Source organism: Mesoplodon mirus (genome assembly GCF_964341445.2).
Source record: "Mesoplodon mirus genome assembly, chromosome: 9".
Lineage (NCBI taxonomy): Eukaryota > Metazoa > Chordata > Mammalia > Artiodactyla > Ziphiidae > Mesoplodon > Mesoplodon mirus.
The window spans coordinates 105,183,527-105,202,659 of record NC_138985.1 but is presented as its reverse complement, the minus strand read 5'-3'; positions in this window follow the sequence as shown (position 1 = coordinate 105,202,659).

Here is a 19,133-nt window from a genome sequence, read left to right as displayed (position 1 = left end):
ATACAAACAGACTGAAAGTGAGGGGATGGAAAAAGATAATCCATGCAAATGGATATCAAAAGAAAGCTGGAGTAGCAATACTCATATCAGACAAACTAGACTTTAAAATAAAGACTATTACAAGAGACTAGGAAAGACAGTACATAAGGACAAAGGGATCAATCCAAGAAGAAGATATAACAATTGTAAATATCTATGTACCCAACCTAGGAGCACCTCAATACATAAGGCAAATGCTAACAGCCATAAAAGGGGAAATTGACAGTAACACAATAATAGTAGGGGACTTTAACACCCTGCTTACCCAATGGACAGATCACCCAAACAGAAAATAAATAAGGAAACACAGGCTTTAAATGACACTTTAGACCAGATGGACTTAGTCAATATTTATAGGACATTCCATCCAAAAACAACAGAATACACATTCTTCTCAAGTGCACATGGAATATTCTCCAGGATAGATCACATCTTGGGTCACAAATCAAGCCTCAGTAAATTTAAGAAAATTGAAATCATATCAAGCATCTTTTCCGACCACAATGCTATGAAACTAGATATGAATTTCAGGAAAAAAACTGTAAAAAATACAAACACATGGATGCTAAACAATATGCTACTAAACAATCAAGAGATCACTGAAGAAATCAAAGAAGAAATCAGAAAATACCTAGAAACATATGACAATGAAACCATGATGACCCAAAAACTATGGGAGGGGCGGAGTCAAGATGGCGTACTAGGAGGACGCAGAATTCGCATCTCCTCACAACTAGGGCACCTACCAGGCACCGGTGTGGGGCCACAGACACCTAAGGGAACGGGAGGAACCCCCAGTGACCAGGTAAGATGTGGGGCATGGGGGGGGGTGAAGGGGGAAGAGAAGTTGAGGTGGGAAGGGACTGGCGACCCTGAGGGGTGGCTGGGGGAGGGGAGGAGTTCCTACACCCAGCAGGACCCACCCATGGTTAGGGGTACAGGGGTGACGGGGAAGACCCTGGGGAAGACCCTGAGGGAGATGGTGGGGGAGGGGCATGAGGGAATGGAAGGGAATGGGGCCCTCTCCACTTAAGCACCAGGAAGCCTGTTGGGCTCCTGGGCCTAATCCTCTGCACTTGGAGCCTCCCTTCTGCCACGCAGAGTCCAAGAGTCCAAGCCCCGCCCCTACACCCCAACCCAGGGCCCTACATCACTGAAAGTGAGGGAATAGAAAAAGATATTCCATGCAAATGGAAATCAAAAGAAAGCTGGAGTAGCAATTCTCATATCAGACAAAATAGACTTTAAAATAAAGACTATTACAAGCGACAAAGAAGGACACTACATAATGATCAGAGATCAATCCAAGAAGAAGATATACCAATTGTAAATATTTATGCACCCAACATAGGAGCACCTCAATACATAAGGCTAATGTTAACAGCTGTAAAAGGGGAAGTCGACAGTAACACAATCATAGTAGGGGACTTTAACACCCCAGTTTCACCAATGAACAGATCTTCCAAAATGAAAATAAATAAGGAAACACAAGCTTTAAATGACACATTAAATAAGATAGACTTAATTGATATTTATAGGACATTCCATCCAAAAACAGCAGATTACACTTTCTTCTCAAGTGCTCACCGAACATTCTCCAGGATAGACTATATCTTGGGTCACAAATCAACCCTTGGTAAATTTAAGAAAACTGAAATCATATCAATTATCTTTTCTGACCACAACGCTATGAGACTAGATATCAAATACAGGAAACAAACTGTAAAAAATACAAACACATGGACGCTAAACAATATGCTACTAAATAGCCAAGAGGTCACTGTGGAAGTCAAAGAGGAAATCAAAACATACCTAAAAACAAATGACAATGAAAACACGATGACCCAAAACCTATGGGATGCAGCAAAAGCAGTTCTAACAGGGAAGTTTATAGCAATAAAATCCTACCTCAAGAAACAAGAAAAATCTCAAATAAACAACCTAAGCTTACACCTAAAGCAATTAGAGAAAGAAGAACAGATAACACCAAAAGTTAGCAGAAGGAAACAAAACATAAAGATCAGATCAGAAATAAATGAAAAAGAAATGAAGAAAACGATAGCAAAGATCAATACAACTAAAAGCGGGTTCTTTGAGAAAATAAACAAAATTGATAAACCATTAGCCAGACTCATCAAGAAAAAAAGGGAAAAGACTCAAATCAACAGAATTAGAAATAAAAAGGAGAAGTAACAAATGACACTGCAGAAATACAAAGGATCATGAGTGATTACTAAAAGCAACAATATACCAATAAAATGGACAACCTGGAAGAAATGGACAAATTCTTAGAAATGCACAACCTTCCGAGACTGAACCAGGAAGAAATTTAAAATATAAACAGACCAATCCCAAGCACTGAAATTGAGACTGGGATTAAAAATCTTCCAACAAACAAAAGCCCAGGACCAGATGGCTTCACAGGCAAATTCTATCAAACATTTAGAGAAGAGCTAACACCTATCCTTCTCAAACTCTTCCAAAACATAGCAGAGGGAGGAACACCCCCAAACTCATTCTGTGAGGCCATAACTTTGATACCAAAACCAGACAAAGATTTCACAAGAAAAGAAAACTACAGGCCAGTATCTCTGATGAACATAGATACAAAAATCCTGAACAAAATACTAGCAAACAGAATCCAACAGCACATCAAAAGGATCATACACCATGATCAAGTGGGGTTTATCCCAGAAATGCAAGGATTCTTTAATATACACAAATCAATCAATCTGATACACCATATTAACAAATTGAAGGATAAAAACCATATGATCATCTCAATAGATGCCAAAAAAGCTTTTGACAAAATTCAACACCAATTTATGATAAAAATTCTCCAGAAAGTAGGCATAGAGGGAACCTACCTCAATATAATAAAAGCCATATATGACAAACCCACAGACAACATCGTTCCCAATGGTGACAAACTGAAAACATTTCCTCTAAAATCAGGAACAAGAGAAGGCTGCACAATCTCACCACTATTATTCAACATAGTTTTGGAAGTTTTAGCCACAGCAATCAAAGACAAAAAAGAAAAAAAAAGAATCCAAATCAGAAAAGAAGAAGTAAAACTGTCACTGTTTGCAGATGACATGATACTATAAATAAAGAACCCTAAAGATGCTACCAGAAAACGACTAGAGTTAATCAATGAATTTCGTAGAGTAGCAGGATACAAAATTAATGTACAGAAATTTCTTGCATTCCTATACACTAATGAAGAAAAATCTGGAAGAGAAATTAAGGAAACACTCCCATTTACCATTGCAACAAAATGAATAAAATGCCTAAGAATAAACCTACCTAAGGAGACAAAAGACCTGTATGCAGAAAACTATAAGACACTGATGAAAGAAATTAAAGGTGATACAAACAGATGGAGCAATATACTATGTTCTTGGATATGAAGAATCAACACTGTGAAAATGAATATACTATCCAAAGAAATCTACAGATTCAATGCAATCCCTATCAAACTACCAATGGCATGTTTCACAGAACTAGAACAAAATTTCACAATTTGTATGGAAACACAAAAGACCCCAAATAGCCTAAACAATCTTGAGAAAGAATAATGGTTCTGGAGGAATCAGGCTCCCAGACTTCAGAATATACTACAAGCCTACAGTAATCAAGACAGTATGATATAAGTACAGAAACAGTAATATAGATCAAAGGAACAGGATAGAAAGCCCAGAGATAAACCCACGTATGTATGGTCACCTTATGTTTGATAGAGGAGACAAGAATATACAATGGAGAAATGATAGCCTCTTCCATAAGAGGTGCTGGGAAAACTGGACAGCTACATGTAAAAGAATGAAATTAGAGTACTCCCTAACATCATACAGAAAAATAAACTCAAAATGGATTAAAAACCTAAAAGTAAGGCCAGACACTATCAAACTGTTAGAGGAAAATATAGTCAGGACACTCTATGACATAAAGCACAGCAAGATCCTTTTTGACCCACCTCCTAGAGAAATGGAAATAAAAACAAAAATAAACAAATGGGACCTAATGAAACTTAAAAGCCTTTGCACAGCAAAGGAAACCATAAACAAGACGAAAGACAACCCTCAGAATGGGAGGAAATATTTGCAAACAAAGCAACTGACAAAGGATTAACCCCCATAATTTACAAGCAGCTCATGCAGCTCAATATCAAAAAAACAAACAACCCAATCCAAAAATGGGCAGAAGACCTAACTAGACATTTCTCCAAAGAAGATATACAGATTGCCAACAAACACTTGAAAGGATGCTCAATATCACTAATCATTAGAGAAATGCAAATCAAAACTACAGTGAGGTATCACCTCACACCAGTCAGAATGGGCATCATCAAAAAATCTACAAACAATAAATGCTGGAGAGGATATGGAGAAAAGGGAACCCTCTTGCACTGTTGGTGGGAATGTAAATTGATACAGCCACTATGGAGAACAGTATGGAGCTTCCTTAAAATACTAATAGAACTACCATATGACCCAGCAATCCCACTACTGGGCATATACCCTGAGAAAACCATAATTCAAAGAGTCATGTACCACAATGTTCATTGCAGCATTATTTACAATAGCCAGGACATGGAAGCAACCTAAGTGTCCATCGACAGATGAATGGATTAAGAAGATGTGGCACATATATACAATGGAATATTACTCAGCCATAAAAAGAAATGAAACTGGGTTTTCTGTAGTGAGGTGGATTGACCCAGGGACTGTCATACAGAGTGAAGTAAGGCAGAAATAGAAAAACAAATACCAGATGCTAACGCATATATATCGAATCTAATAAAAGGGTACTGATGAACCTAGTGGCAGGGCAGGATAAAGATGCAGATGTAGAGAACGGACTTGAGGACACAGGGGCAAAGGGGAAGCTGGGGTGAAGTGAGAGAGTAGCATTGACATATATACACTACCAAATGTAAAATAGATAGCTAGTGGGAAGCTGTTACATAACACAGGGAGATCAGCTGGATGATTTGTTATGACCTAGATGGGTGGGATATGGAGGTTGGGAGGGAAGCTTAAGAGGGAGGGGAGGGCTTCCCTGGTGGCACAGTGGCTGGGAGTCCACCTGCCGATGCAGGGGACACGGTTCGTGCCCCGGTACGGGAGGATCCCATATGCCGCAGAACGGCTGGGTCCGTGAGTCAGGGCTGCTGAGCCTTCGCATCTGGAACCTGTCCTCCACAACGGGAGGGGCCACAATGGTGAGAAGCCTGCATACCGCAAAAAAAAAAAAAAAAAAAAAAAAAGAGGGAGGGGATATGGAGATACACGTATACATATAGCTGATTCACTTTGTTGTACAGCAGAAACTAACACAACACTGTAAAGCAATTATACTCCAATAAAGTGAAAAATGTTAAAAATAAAAAAAGAAATAAAAGGTTTTCTTCCTTCCTGAAACATTTCCACTCCTTAGCCGAATTTGTGGATGTTTTTGTGAAAATATGAGAGAAGGATTTGAAACCACTGAGTCTTTCTTCTAAGACATAAAGGAAAATCAGTGACATATCAAATGATACCCTCACTACTGCCAATCAGTACTGAATATAATCAACATCAAAAGGTGGTTTTTCTCTCTATTGATCATCTTTCTTGAAAACAGAAGTCATCTTTATCTAACAGAATCTCCCACCTGAATAAGTAAGTTTTAGTGATCTGCAACTGTAAAATGAGAAATTTTTCATAATGTTTCACTTGAATGCTTTTTATGCTTTCCCTATCCTAAGGAAACCAAAGAAAGATATCTTTATAATTCATTTACATGTTTTAATTTTCTCTATTCATATTCCTTCTACCAACCCCCACAAATACACTCATAAAATCATTCTGAATTTAAGTAGGTTTTTTTTCTCATTGAGACTATTACATAAGACTATAATCACAGTTTCTATTTTTCTTTGCAATTCCTCAAGATAGTAATTGATGCTGAAAGTGGTACCAGAGTGCTTTCATTTTTACCAGTTGGAGGATTAGATTGCCTTATTTAAAGCAATTCAGAAAATCAGAACCTGATGGTGCAGTAGAAAAAGTACAAAGCTTAGAGGAAGACCCTAGAATTTTGGAGTTAACTGTGGTCTTAGAGTAAATCTCTTCACTTCTCTGGATCTATGTCTACTTTAGTAAAATATGGTAGCATTGATAAGTGTTTTACAAACTAAGAACTCTGTAGTATCCAGGTAGTACCTAGTATATGCCTAAAAATATCCAACGTACTATGAAAATAAAAGCAAAATATAATAATGTTATTTTCTTTCAGTAATCTTGGATGTTATTCTCTGTGTAATAAAAAAATGCATAACATGAAATCTAGCCTCTTGACAATTTTTTTAAGTATACCATACAGTATTGTTTTAGATGCAGATTGTTGCACAGATCTCTAGAACTTTTTCATATTGCATTACTGAAACTCTATATCCATTAAACAGCAACTCCCCATTCCCACCCCACACCCAACCCCTGGCAACCACCATTCTACTTTCTGCTTCTATGAGTTTCACTACTTTGATAACTCACATAAGTGGAATCATGCAGTTTTTGTCCTTCTGTGACTGGCGTATTCCACTCAGTTAAGTTATCCATATTTTTGTAGCATATGACAGGATTCCCTTCTTTATAAGGCTAAGTAATATTCCGTTGTATGTACAATATATACCACATTTTCTTTATTCATTCATACATGAATAGACATTTAGGCCTTTACCTCTTGGCTTTTATGAATAATGGTACAATGTACATGGGAATACAAATATCTCTCAAAGATCCTGATTTCAATCCTTTTGGATATTCAAAGAGGGATCACTTAATCAAATGGTAATTCTACTTTTAATTTTTTTAGTAACCTCCATATATTTTTCCATAGTAGCTGCACCACTTCACGTAGCCACCAACAGTGTCAAGGGCTCCAATTTCTCCACATCTTCCCCAACACTTGTTATTTGGGTTTTTTTTTGTTTTTTGTTTTTGTTTGTTTTGATAAAGGCCATTCTAATGGCTGTGAGGTGATATCTCTCTGTGGTTTTTATTTGTAGTTACCTGCTGTTGAGTGTGTTGAACATCTTTTCATATACATGTTGGCCATTTATATGTCTTCTTTGGAAAAATGTTTATTCAGGTCCTTTGCCCAGATTATTAATGTTTTTTTTTCCTTTTTTGTGCTATTAAGTTTAGGAGTTCCTTATGTATTTGGGGTATTAACTCTTCATTAGATATATGGTTTGAAAATATTTTCTTCCATTCCACTGGTTGCGTTTTCACTCTGTCATTTGTTTCCTTTGCTAAGCAGAAGGTTTTTGGTTTCATGTAGTCCCATTTGTCTATTTTTGCTTTTGTTATCGAGCTTTTGGTGTCATATCCAAGAAATCATTGCCAAGACCAATAGTATGAAGATTTCCCGTGTTTTCTTCTAGGAATTTTATTGTTTCAGTTCTTATATTTAAGTCTTTAAAATATTTTGAATTTATTTTTGTGGACGGTATAAGATAAAGGTCTAATTTCATTCTTTTACCTGTGGATATCCAGTTTTCCCAACACCATTTGTTGAAGAGACTATCCTTTCCCCATTATGTAGTCTTTTTTTTTTTTTTTTTTTTTTTTTTTTGCTGTACGCGGGCCTCTCACTGCCGTGGCCTCTCCCGTTGCGGAGCACAGGCTCCGGACGCACAGGCTCAGCGGCCATGGCTCACGGGCCCAGCCGCTCCGCGGCATATGGGATCCTCCCAGACCGGGGCACGAACCCGTATCCCCTGCATCGGCAGGCGGACTCTCAACCACTGCGCCACCAGGGAGGCCCCCCATTATGTAGTCTTGATACACTTATCAAAGATCATTTGACCAGGGCTGCCCTGGTGGCGCAGAGGTTGAGAGTCCATCTGCCGATGCAGGGGACACGGGTTCGTGCCCCGGTCTGGGAAGATCCCACATGCCGCGGAGCAGCTGGGCCCGTGAGCCATGGCCGCTGAGCCTGCGCGTCCGGAGCCTGTGCTCCGCAGCGGGAGAGGCCGCAGCAGTGAGAGGCCCGCGTACCACAAAAAAAAAAAAAAAAAAAAAAAAAAATCATTTGACCATATTATGTGTGGGTTTATTTCTCAGCTCTCTGTTCTGTTCCATTGGTCTATATGTCTGTCTTTATGCCAGCACTACACTATTTTGATTACTGTAGTTTTTTAATATGTTTTGAAATCATAAATCAGTGTTCTTAGATCTTAATTGGTGACATAAGTTTGCACATATTCAATGACAGATCAATATTAACTAAATAATGAAAGATTAAAATGAGGGGAAGGGCTTCCCTGGTGGCGCAGTGGTTGAGAGTCCGCCTGCCGATGCAGGGGACACGGGTTCGTGCCCCGATCCCGGAAGATCCCACATGCCGCGGAGCGGCTGGGCCCGCGAGCCATGGCCGCGGAGCCTGTGTGTCCGGAGCCTGTGCTCCGCAACGGGAGAGGCCACAGCAGTGAGAGGCCCGCGTACAGCAAAAAAAAAATAATAATAATAAAATAAAATAAAATAAAATAAAATAAAATGAGGGGAAAAGAAAAAATCCCGTAGAGATCAATAGAAATCTATTACTATTACTTGGCAAAATGTAGAAAACATGGATTGTACAGTATGTAGAGAACTGTGTAAGTAAAACTCACTAAAGGTTAAGAGAGGAAATTATTACAGATGTTCAGAGATGGGTTTGAGAATTGCAGATATAAGAGACAAAGGAAGATGTGTCAATAGAGGCATGATCCTCTTTCATTGTGCTCTCTGGAGCACGTTTGTAATTAATGCATTCCACTGAATACTTGTCTTCTCTACATGGTTTCTCCTCCTATTCTGTGAGTTGAAACCTCACTTTCCTCATGGGCATAGCTTCAACTGCAGTACTCTCAAGTCAAGATGGTTTCCCTTACATTCCAAGTCACACAAAAAAGAAGTGGCACTGACTCTTTCATTGCTTACTATTTACTTCTTGTGTCTCCTTTTCCTTCCTTCCTTTTTAAAGATCTAAAATCTCCTAAATCTCATGCCACCTAGCTATATCCCCTGATGTGCCTCTTAGTTTTCGCCATTGTATTAGTCTACTAAGACTGCCAAAACAAAATACCACAGACTGGATGGCTTAATAACAAACATTTATCTCTCAGAGTTCTGGAGGCTGGAAGTTCAAGATCAATGTGTCTGCAGATTCAGTATTCCCTGAGCTATGTTCCCTTGGCTTGCACATGGCCACCTTCTTGCTGTGTCCTCACCTGGCCTCTTCTCTATGTGTATGCATCCTTGGTGTTTCTTCCTCTACTTATAAAGACACTAGTCATACTAGATTAGAGCTGCATCCTTATCACCTCAGTTAACCTTTATTACCTCTTCAAAGGCCCTATCTTCAAATACAGTTATAGTACAGGTGAGTGTTTCAACATACGAATTTTGGGAGGTACACAATTCGGTCCATAACAGTATGTACTGCATTTTAGTCAGTTCCTGTCATTTAAAGATGATTTTATCTCCTTGTTTCTTGTCTTTCTCTCATCCCCCCTTCTTACAATTATTCTTGATGTCTTATGCACCCATGTGACCCATCCACCTTCCCTTTCCTCAGTAACTGCCCATCTCACCTCCAGTATTGCTTTTCTTCAACTCATTTGTTCCCAGTATATATTGAAATCACAGTAAATCCATCCACTTTGAAACCTTAAACATGAAGTTTTTAAATCAATACTTCCTATATTTCCAGTTCATTGTTCCCACTCTTGTATATCTAGAAGCCATCCTCCCTGCCTACCACCACGATATCCCTGTCCTCCTAATATAACTTAGATTCCATGCTCCAACAGTCCATCAACATATTCTTACCCTTTGCAAAGACTCTCAGATTTTGTTTATATTTCTCTCTCTTTTATTTATTTGTTTTAAAAACAAATTATATATATAATTACCTCTTTCTCTGGACTTCTAAATAAAAATCAAAAAATCTATTGAGAAATAAAACAACTGGATTTCCTTTTTCACTTTAAAGTCAAAGCTATCAAGATTAATTAGGTATCCCATTGCCTGGATACTCTACCTTATCTTAGTAAGATATATCCCACATTTGTAATACTTGACCATCATATTAAGTCATAAGGCAAGCTTCGGGACTTCCCTGGTAGCACAGTGGTTAAGAATTCACCTGCCAATGCAGGGGACACTAGTTCAATCCCTGGTCCAGGAAAATCCCACATACAGTGGAGCAACTAAGCCCGTGCGCCACAACTGCTGAAGCCCGCATGCCCTAGAGCCTGCATTCTGGAACTACTGAACCCACGTGCTGCAACTACTGAAGCCCACGTGCCTAGAGCTCATGCTCTGCAACAAGAAGTCACCGCAAATGAGAAGCCCCAGCTCAGCAGTGAAGAGTTGCCCCCGCTCGCTGCAACTAGAGATAGCCTGCATGCAGTGATGAAGACCCAACGCAGCCAAAAACAGACAGATAAATAAATAAATAAATGTTTTCTTAAAAAGGCAAGTTTCAAAGAAGAAAGTTTCCTTGCCCCAAGACAATTAAACTAGAAATAGTAATGGAAAGACAGAGTTTACAAAACTTACATTTGGAAATTTCAAAACACACTTCAGAATAACCCACTGAACAAAAAATAATATAAAGTTAGTTTAAATGTACAGCTATATTTTAAATACTCCACTTTATAGTTCATAGGGTACAGTGAAAATGGTATTTAAAGAGAACTTTATAGGACAAATACTACATGATTCCAGTTATATGAGGTATACAAAATAGTCAAATGCATAGAAACAGAGAATACAATAGTGGCTTCCAGGGGCTGGAGGTTGAGGGAAATAGGGAGCTATTGCTCATTGTGTTTAAAGTTTCAGTTATGCCAGATGAATATGTTCTAGCAATCTGCTGTACAACAAAATGTCTATAGTTAATACAGTATTGTGAACTTCAAAGTTTGTTAAGAAAGTAGATCTTCTGTTAAGTGTTCTTACCACACACACAAAAAAAAAGTTTGGGGGAACACAAGGAAACTCTAGGAGGTGTTGGATATGTCTGTTACTTTGACTGTAATGATGGTATCATGAGTGCTTGCATATGCCCAAACCTATCAAACTGTACACATTAAATATGTTCAGTTATTTGTATATCAATTATACCTCAATAAAGCTGTTAAAAAAGAGATCTTTATCATTTAAATGCTTATATTTTAATATAAGCATTGGGTTAATTAGCTAAACCTCTCATTTTCGAACGTTTTTTAAATTTAGGGAAAGCAATAAAAGATGATAGAAGGGGACAAATCATAAATATAGATCAGAAATTAAAGAAATAGAAAACAAAATATCAATTGAAAAATATTAAACACTTAATAAAATAGCAAATACCTTGAAGTCTCATTAAGAAAAAAAAACAGAAATATATAAAGCCTCTAGTTAAAACAGAGACAGAAGTACAGACATGGCAGAGGTTAAGGAGATAAGACATAAGAGTTTTGCTTCTGCTGTAGTGGTGTAAGCCTCCATTCCTCTTCCTGATTTCAGCTATAAATTTTAGACAAAATCCAAAATAAACTACTTGAAAACTCTGAAAAGTAAGAGGAAAAAAATTAGTAGTCAGATTCTTCAAGGGAGTAAAAACCTAGAGAAGCAACTTGCATGGGGATGGATTTGCTGTGTTTGTTTTTTTTTCTTTACCCCAAGAGTAGGTCACAGTTATGGAGAGTGCTACCCAGCCAGCTAATACTCTAACAGGAACCCCACCATACCTCTTGTTAGTGGAATCAGGGAGAGCCCCTGAGAGTAGAAGAGAAAGAAAGAAATACCTAAGGGAATAAAAGGACATCCCCTAATTTCATATATGAAGCTGCACAAGTAACAGTCTAACTCTTGAACTACACATGTATAGGACAGATCCAAACCAAAAAGTAAAACCTTAACTGAGTTTTGAACACTATACACAGAATGAGAGACAGAACTCACTGTATAAACCTATGTTTGGTTGCCTTCTAAAACAAAAACATCAATATTATCCAGAGAATTACAACTCAATCCAGAGTCTATACAACAAAACATTAAAATTGCCCAATATAAAATTCAAAATTACTCAACAGGTGAATAACCAGGAAAATGCACCCTATTCTCAAGGAAAGAGACAATCTACACATATGAATCCCATGAAAATCCATATGTTAGAATTATCAGGCAAAAACATTAAAGTAGCTACTATAAGTATGCACCATGAGGTAAAGGGAAAAACACTTCAAATGTATAAAAAGGAAGGAAATATTAGTTGAAGAATAAAATATATAAAAAAGAACCAAATGGATGTTTTAGAACACAAAATAAAATCTGTACCTATGAGCAGAAGGAACAGGTCAGGAAAGATAAGCAGTAAATGGAAAGATAAAACAAGAAAAAATATTCAATTGAAAGAAGATAGAAAAAATATACTGAGAAAAAAAAGCACAAAGTTTGAGAACCTGTAGGGCAATATCAATGGTCTAATAGATATGTAATTGGAGTCCCAGAAAAAGAAGAGAAAGAGATTGATACTCCCCAAAATGTGAAGAAATACAGATTGAAACCTCCCAAAATTTGGTGAAAAAATTATATCTACAGATCAGAAAAAAAAAACCTCAGTGAACCCTAATCAGGATAAAATCAAAATTCCTAGTGATGTCATAATCAAACTACTAAAATTAGAACTTTTTTAAAATATCGAAAGCAGCAAGAAAACAGCACATTATATATGAAGGGTAGGGAAAGGGACAATTTGAGTTACTGTGGATTGCTCATCAGAAATCATGGAGACCATAAAACAATGGAATAGCATCTTTTAAAGTGCTGGAAAATAGAAAAGAAAAAGGAACACTCTCAACCTAGAGTTCCAAATCTAGCAAAAATATTTTTTAGAAAAGAAGGCAAAGTAAAGACATTTTTTGGTGAAAGAAAACCAAGAGAAATTGTCACCAACAGTTAAATATTTTTCCTTCTTCATAATGTATGACTGTTTTTAAAAACTCATTATTGGGTGACAGAGATAAACCCACACATCTGTGGTCACCTAATCTATTACAAAGGAGGCAAGGGTATACAATGGAGAAAAGACAGCCTCTTCAAAAGTGGTGTGGGGAAAACTGGACAGCTATATGTAAAAGAATGAAATTAGAACACTCCCTAACACTATACACAAAAATAAACTCAAAATGGATTAAAGACCTAAATGTAAGGCCAGACACTGTAAAATTCTTAGAGGAAAACATAGGCAGAACACACTTTGACATAATTCACAGCAAGATCTTTTTTGACCCACCACCTAGAGTAATGAAAATAAAACCAAAAATAAACAAATGGGACCTAAACTTAAACTTTTGCACAGCAAAGGAAACCATAAAGAAGACAACCCTCAGAATGTGAGAAAATATTTCCAAACCAAGCAACTGACAAAGGATTAGTCTCCGAAATATACAAGCAGGTCATGAAGCTCAATATCAGAAGAAACAAACAACTCAATCCAAAACTGGGCAGAAGACCTAGGGCTTCCCTGGTGGTGCAGTGGTTAAGAATCTGCCTGCCAATGCAGGGGACATGGGTTCGAGCCCTGGTCCACGAAGATCCCACATGCTGTGGAGCAAATAAGCCCATGTGCCACAACTACTGAACCTGTGCTCTAGAACCCGGGAGCCACAACTACTGAAGCCCATACACCTAGAGCCCGTGCTCCACGACAAAAGAAGCCACCACAGTGAGAAGACTGTGCACTGCAATGAAGAGCAGCCCCTGCTTACCACAGCTAGAGAAAGCCTGCATGCAGCAACAAAGACCCAATGAGGCCAAAAATTAATTAATTAATTAATTAATTTTAAAAAAGAAATGGGCAGAAGACCTAAAGAGTCATTTCTTCAAAGAAGACAGATTGCCAACAAATACATGAAAAGATGTTCAACATCACTAATTACTACAGAAATGCAAATCACAACTATAATGAGTTATCACCTCACACCAGTCAGAATGGCCATCATAAAAAAAATCTACAAACAGTAAATGCTGGAAAGGGTGTGGAGAAAAGAGAACCCTCCTGCACTGTTGGTGGAAATGTAAACTGATACAGCCACTATGGAAAACAGTATGGAGTTTCCTTAAAAAATAAAAATAGAACTACGTATAACCCAGCAATCCCACTGCTGGGCATATACCCTGAGAAAAACATAATTCAAAAATATACATGCATCCCAATATTCATAGCAGCACTATTTACAAAAGTCAGGTCATGGAAGCAACCTAAATGTCCATCAACAGAGGAATGGATAAAGAAGATGTGGTACATATATACAATGGAATATTACTCAGCCATAAAAAAGAATGAGACTGGGTCATTTGTAGAGACATGGATGGACCTAGAGACTGTCATACAGAGTGAAGTAAGTAAGAAAGAGAAAAACAAATATCGTGTATTAACACATATATGTGGGATCTAGAAAAATGCTACAGATGATCTTATTTGCAAAGTAGAAATAGAGACACAGACATAGAGAACAAATCTATGGATACCAAGGGGGAAAGGGGTGGTGGGAGGAATTGGGAGATTGGGATTGACACATATACAATATTGATACTATGCATAAAATACACAACAAATGAGAACTTACTGTATAGCACAGGGAACTCTACTTAATGCACTGTGGTGACCTAAATGGGAAGGAAATCCAAAAAATAGCAGATATATGTATATGTATAGCTGATGCATTTTGCTGTACAGTAGAAACTAATATAACATTGTAAAGCAACTATGCACCAATAAAAATTAATTTAAAAAATTAAAAATTCATTATCAGGTGGGTAATATTTGTAGATGCCATACATATGAAAACGATAATAAAGTCAGTTGAGCATGGGGGTAAAAGAACCTATCTGGTTGCAAAGTTTTTACATTTTAAATGAGTGATACAATATTAATGCCAAGTAGATGGTACATGTTTAGTTATGTAGACTGCAATATAATACAAAACAAATATATTTAGCAAAAATACCCAATAGACAGGTTAAATAGAATATCAAAAATATTCCAATAATTCAAAAGAAAGCAGAAAAATGAAAATAAGGGGGGAAATAGAGGATACAAATGGAACATTAAAAATGGTAGACCTAAACCCAACCATATCAAAATTACATTAAATATTATTGGTCTAAATACTTCCATTAAAAGCCAGAGGTTGGCAGAAGTTTTAAAAAAGCAAAACCCATTCACAAGCTGCCTACAAGGGACACATTTTAATATAAAATGAAAATAGGTTCAGAGTAAACAATAGTGAAAGAGTGTACCATGCAAACTATAAACGTAAGCAGGCTAGAGTAGTTATATCAAATGAAATTGACATCAATACAAAGGGTGACACCAGAAATAAAGAGCAACATTTAGTAATCATAAAAGGTATAATTTATGAGGAAATACCATAAATTATGTGCACACCTACCAAAAGAGCCCCAAATTACATAAAGAATCAAAATTTTAAAATTAAAGGGAGAAATAGACAATTCCACAACCATAGCAGAAGACTGCTACACCACTCTTTCAGTAACTGAGAGAAATGCAGAACACCCATTCATTTCAAGGACATATAGTAAATTCACCAAAAGAGACCAAAAAGAAAACTCTCCAAAAGAAAACTTCAGGCCTGGATATTTATACTGGTTAATTCTATCAAACATTCAAGGAAAAGTTGTATGCAAAGTTTTGCAGAAAAAAAACATAAAAGGAGGATGGAACATAAACAATACCAAAACCTGTCAGCTATAATAAAAATACAAAATTTTCAAAATACTATATATGAGGTGAATGGTATAATGAATAATCTGTATTCTATACTATAAAACGTGACTCTGATAATATATCTGAAAAAGAGGCTAAAATGCAGGGGATATTAAATTCGAGTTGTAGAAAATCAGATATGAGACTCTTGGACATTCTCATGAGAATGTTCTCAATAGAAAGAGGGATGTTAAAAAGAAATTGGATGACAAAAAACAGGACAAATGTCCACTGAAATGCGGAAGTTATTAGGTTTTTTTAGTTATTTGTAGTTTTGTAATATTTATTCCATATTAGGTGACAAATTACTTCTAATTTATAGTCTGGAGTTAATCCATTATTGTATATTATTTCAATAAAGATAATATTATAAATATATATGTTTCTTCTCTCTTGTTTACTTATATCACTGATTCAGTCAATCAAAACTATTGAGCATTTACTATGGGCCAGGCACTGTTTGGGGCATTGAGATACAAAGGAAATAAAATAGACAAAAAGCTCTGCCCTCATAAAGCTTATATTCTGGTAAGAAACATAGCCATGGGAGCACAGTCTGTTACTCAGAAATCACACTGAGTTTAAATAATAGTGCCAAAAGGAAATAAAAATCAATGAGAGTCAAATTTAATGACATGTCAGCAATTGTCAATAGGGTGCTGAAAGAAATATAATTATTATAGCCCATCACCAAAGAGTCTGAGTGCACAGAATTCTGCTGGCACTATGTGCCTAGTTAAAGGGAAAAAATAACTTCCGCAAGTCAGGATAAGACTGTTATATTTACTAAAATACATCCTGAATATAACACAGTTATTTAAGGATGATGTTGCAGTGCTGGATGAAGTAATCTCTAAATATGTCAAGTGGTGATGTAAAATGGGTTCACTGCACCCTGGAAAATGATTCATAATAAAAGATGCCGCGCAAATATAAGCCCTTTCCTGGGCTAGTAATTTATATTCATGAAGAGGATGCATCCAGCAATGATCATTTAATTAACAAATACAGAGGATTCTAAAGAGAAATGATCCTTCCCTTATGCCAAATGTGTCATTCAATATCAGTGTCACTGCTGTGGTATCAAGAATGTCAGATAAATCTTCAGATGTCTCATATTCTATGCAGTGGAAGTAATTTCACTTGGGGATAAAACTGCCATTCTGCTCAATTACCTTCATACAGTCTAATTCTAGAAGACAGGTAGGTTTTTTCTCTACACTCTTTTATTAAGCTTTGAAGGGTTTCATCACCAGTATGATTTTCCTGGACGTGGAATATGTTTCACTTCGGCATTAAATACAGTTTAAAATTAAACAATCTTTGAGAAAGTTTTTAGCAGGCAGTTTCGATCTCCCTGTTAGTGGGGTTTTCTAAAGCACACATGGCAAAGAGGAAATGTAATCATTGCACTGTGTATCATTCAGGATTTTAAAACAACCTGCAGAGCAGGACTGATATTTTATCAATGGATTGTGAGATAAGTAATTCATATAAGGTCAACAAACGTTTACAATTGAGAAGACAGATATTTAAAACTGTGTAGGACTTGCTGTGCTTACTGTTCCTTTCTCCATGAATTTTGGATGTTCCTTGTAACTTTTGCACATTAAGCTTTCCAGTTATAGAAAGCACCTTGTAATAATAGGGAAATTTAAGTTCATATTCAAATTTGTTTTTCAGCTCATAGGTAAATGATGTCTTGTTTTTAAAAATACTGCAATGTTATTACAATATATGTACAATGTAAATTCCATTTTACAAGAATATTAAATAATATTTTGGACAAAATAGTTGAATGTTAATAGTCCAAAGAAATCAGATTGTTTAATCAACATTATTTACTTTAAAATGGTTTTTAATTAAATATTCAAACATAAAATTTTAATTTTAAGAAACTAAATTTAGAAGTATTTTCTCAAATGCAACTGTTTTTGCATCTGTTACTACTTTGCTGAATTAAATAACATTATATATATATAATATTTAAGCAATGAAAAAGCAAATGACATGAATGGAAATTCATCTACAACTAGTATTTCTGATTTTTAATTTCTAACTGAATACTCATGATACTGTACTAAAAATGTCTCTGTAGTCCATGTACATTTGGTCACCTTTAAGAACATAGATTTCATTTTCCATGATATGCTCAATTTCAAATTGTGTTTAACCTCCATTTTGACAATTAGCAATGTAATTTGTTCTTTGGACCTGATTAAAATTATAATAACTGTCTTTTGCATTGAATAATTACTTAGCCATAAGAAAGTTCTTAAATATTATGTGATGATATATTTTCATCAATTTCTGGGGAAAAACTGATCTTTATTTTGTACTGGCCATCCTCTCATATGTCTTTTCTCATTGTGTATGATTTGTCATCCAAGTATTTTGCTGCAGTAAATCCAGAGCAATATTCTCATTCCCTATGTAATCCAAAAGGATGAGAAAGGGAGAGGAGAAAAATATAATTAGCTAGAAGACTGTTTATTCCAGTTACTTAATAAAGGAAAATAAAAATTTATCTACCTTGCTTCAATATGATCCAAAATAGAAAAATGAATAAAAGAAAAGAGTTCAATTTGATGAGATAACAAAGAAAAGATATCACAGGAGAATGAAGTTTAAAATTTTTTTCAACTAAGTTTTTTATCAAATAACTCAAATTCATTTTATTTTAGTGATCATTTTATTTTCGTTTCTTCTGTAAACAAGGTTGATGATGTGTTATTGCTAAGATTCTTATTTTGCAAAGTTTATTTAGGTATATAAGAACAAAAAATGGACCAACTGTAAATTCTGTATTTTTTAAACCTTATAAATTATTAGCAGTAATTCTTATAATTTATACACAATAAACTTTATTATTCATAAATTATAAGAAATCACTACTATCTCTTATATGCACTATGGAAATTATATCCACCATTCAAACTTCAGTCAGAAGAAAATCTTCTATGAAGATTTTGCATATCACCTGCATATCATATCACCATAATCCTTCATTATGTCTCTTGCCTTTGAACTTCTTTATCAACTTCTGGGGGGAATTTAAACTTCCTTGGATTTCTGTGTTCCTGTAAAAGTCATACCTTCCCTAGACTCTTCACATGCCATGAGAATTAGGTCTGTATCCATTTGTTTAGTTAATTGTTCAGGATCAGAAAGGAGAATAAAACTTCTCTTACAGCCTGGAGTAGGTCCCTAAATTAAGCTCCCAAGGTGTTGGGAAATCTCAGGAACTATGTCCGTAGGCATTTATATTTCAAAAAGTCTGA